Source organism: Heterodontus francisci, chromosome 40 (assembly GCF_036365525.1).
Source record: "Heterodontus francisci isolate sHetFra1 chromosome 40, sHetFra1.hap1, whole genome shotgun sequence".
Classification (NCBI taxonomy): Eukaryota; Metazoa; Chordata; class Chondrichthyes; order Heterodontiformes; family Heterodontidae; genus Heterodontus; species Heterodontus francisci.
This window is the reverse complement of record NC_090410.1, coordinates 232,737-236,079: the sequence shown is the minus strand read 5'-3', so window position 1 is coordinate 236,079 and position 3,343 is coordinate 232,737.

The following is a 3,343-nucleotide window of genomic DNA, read 5'->3' as shown; positions in this document are numbered from 1 at the left end:
TTCCCACCCCTTTGCCCTCATTTGATTGGCTTGAAGTTGTCCCTGTCATTCAAGCTATTACTTGATTGGTCAGATTTGGTGCCATTCAAACCTCTTCCTTATTCCCAGTGCACTTTGCACCAGCAGCAAAGTTTTGCAGCTTTTTAAAGACACAGCTCCCCTGATCTGGCAGCACTTCTTAAAGTGACAGGACACTGAAAAATTACTGCAAAAATCTGGGAAAAGGAAACAACTCGAGTTCCAAAGGCAGCAAATTTCGCGAAGGTATTCATGGCCACTTTCAGAAACAATATGTTCTTGAAACAAGAGAACAAACCATCTTAGATTTACTGGAGAGAAACAGAGTTAACATTTCAGGTCTGTGACCTTACATCATGTTAACTCTGTTTCTCCCTCCACAGCTGCTGCCAGACCTGCTGAGTATTTCCAGCACTGTCTATTTTTATTTCAGTTTTCCAGCGCCACAGTATTTTGTTTTCATCTTCAATTTTATGATGAGTAATGAGACTGAACAATCTGACAGTCAGTGAACATCAGCAAACAGTGACTATTAACTTTGAGATGGAGAGGCTGAGCCACAAACTAAAATTTCAAATTTAGATAATTCCGACTTTGGGATGAGGCAGAAATTGACCACAGTTGATGGGGCAGAAATATTAATGGATAAAACTACAGATGAACAGTATGAGGTGTTTTTGACAGAATACATGACTTGTACAAATCTCTTGTAATGTCCTTGGGACTTGAGTGAGGTGTAGCCAAGTTTTCTATAGGTCATGAGACAAAGACTGCAACAGCTGCACATAAAGGCTTCACTTTTATCCTGTTTGTTTTAGTTTCTCTTTTACTTTGCTAGCATGTGTTCTACAGCAGCGACTAGACTACACAAAGCAATTGTTATTTCAAACACGACAACACTACACCCCTAAAGGGCAAGAACTCTACCTGTGTAATTAAAAGAGCTCCCGCAGACTGGGAGAAATATAAAGAACAGAAAATCAAGGCAGAGAAAGTAGCGAGAGTTGCAAAAAGGTAATATGAGTAAAAACTTGTGAGGGATATCTAGGACAACAAACATATTAAGAGAATATGGGTGACTGAGAGTACTGTGGGCCCCTTAAAGACAGCCACAGCTGATGTTGTATTTAGAAAGGACACAGTGGCGCAGTGGTTAGCACCGCAACCTCACAGCTCCAATACCCCGGGTCCGGTTCTGGGTACTGCCTGTGCGAAGTTTGAAAGTTCTCCCTGTGACTGTGTGGGTTTCCGCTGGGTGCTCCGGTTTCCTCCCACAGCCAAAGACTTGCAGGTTGATAGGTAAATTGGCCATTATAAATTGCCCCTAGTGTAGGTAGGTGGTAGGGGAATTGTGGGGATGTGGTAGGAATATGGGATTAATGTAGGATTAGTATAAATGGAGCAGAGGTCAAATGCCGCGAACAACAGATGCCCCTTTACGTTGCTTTCATTGATCTCACCAAAGCCTTTGACCTCGTCAGCAGACGTAGTCTCTTCAGACTACTAGAAAAGATCCGATGTCCACCAAAGCTACTAAGTATCATCACCTCATTCCATGACAATATGAAAGGCACAATTCAGCATAGCGGCACCTCATCAGACCCCTTTCCTATCCTGAGTGGCGTGAAACAGGGCTGTGTTCTCACACCCACACTGTTTGGGATCTTCTTCTCCCTGCTGCTCTCACATGCGTTCAAGTCTTCAGAAGAAGGAATTTTCCTCCACACAAGATCAGGGGGCAGGTTGTTCAACCTTGCCCGTCTAAGAGCGAAGACCAAAGTACGGAAAGTCCTCATCAGGGAACTCCTCTTTGCTGACGATGCTGCTTTAACATTTCACACTGAAGAGTGTCTGCAGAGTTTCATCGACAGGTTTGCGGCTGCCTGCAACGAATTTGGCCTAACCATCAGCCTCAAGAAAATGAACATCATGGGACAGGACGTCAGAAATGCTCCATCCACCAATATCGGCGACCATGCTCTGGAAGTGGTTCAAGAGTTCATCTACCTAGAACAAAGAAAATTACAGCACAGGAACAGGCCCTTCGGCCCTCCAAGCCTGCGCCGATCCAGATCCTCTATCTAAACATGTCGCCTATTTTCTAAGGGTCTGTATCTCTTTGCTTCCTGCCCATTCATGTATCTGTCTAGATACATCTTAAAAGATGCTATCGTGCCCGCGTCTACCACCTCCGCTGGCAACGCGTTCCAGGCACCCACCACCCTCTGCGGAAAGAACTTTCCACGCATATCCTCCCTAAACTTTTCCCCTCTCACTTTGAACTCGTGACCCCTAGTAATTGAATCCCCAACTCTGGGAAAAAGCTTCTTGCTATCCACCCTGTCTATACCTCTCATGATTTTGTCCACCTCAATCAGGTCCCCCCTCAACCTCCGTCTTTCTAATGAAAATAATCCTAATCTACTCAACCTCTCTTCATAGCTAGCGCCCTCCATACCAGGCAACATCCTGGTGAACCTCCTCTGCACCCTCTCCAAAGCATCTACATCCTTTTGGTAATGTGGCGACCAGAACTGCACACAGTATTCCAAATGTGGCCGAACCAAAGTCTTATACAACTGTAACATGACCTGCCAACCCTTGTACTCAATACCCCGTCCGATGAAGGAAAGCATGCCGTTTGCCTTCTTAACCACTCTATTGACCTACGTTGCCACCTTCAGGGAACAATGGACCTGAACACCCAAATCTCCAGGCTCAACTATCACCAGTAACCTGTCTCTCGATGCAGAAATCAACAAGCGCATGGGAAAGGCTTCCACTGCTATGTCCAGACTGGCCAAGAGAGTGTGGGAAAATGGCGCACTGACAAGGAACACAAAAGTCTGAGTGTATCAAGCCTGTGTCCTCAGTACCTTGCTCTATGGCAGCGAGGCCTGGACAACATATGTCAGCCAAGAGCGACGTCTCAATTCATTCCATCTTCGCTGCCTCCGGAGAATCTTTGGCATCAGGTGGCAGGACCGTATCTTAAACACAGAAGTCCTCGAGGCGGCCAACATCCCCAGCTTATACACACTACTGAGTCAGCGGCGCTTGAGATGGCTTGGCCACATGAGCCGCATGGAAGATGGCAGGATCCCCAAAGACACATTGTACAGCGAGCTCGCCACTGGTATCAGACCCACCGGCCGTCCATGTCTCCGCTTTAAAGACGTCTGCAAACACGACATGAAGTCCTGTGACATTGATCACAAGTCGTGGGAGTCAGTTGCCAGCGATCGCCAGAGCTGGCGGGCAGCCATAAAGGCGGGGCTAAAGTGTGGCGAGTCGAAGAGACTCAGCAGTTGGCAGGAAAAAAGAC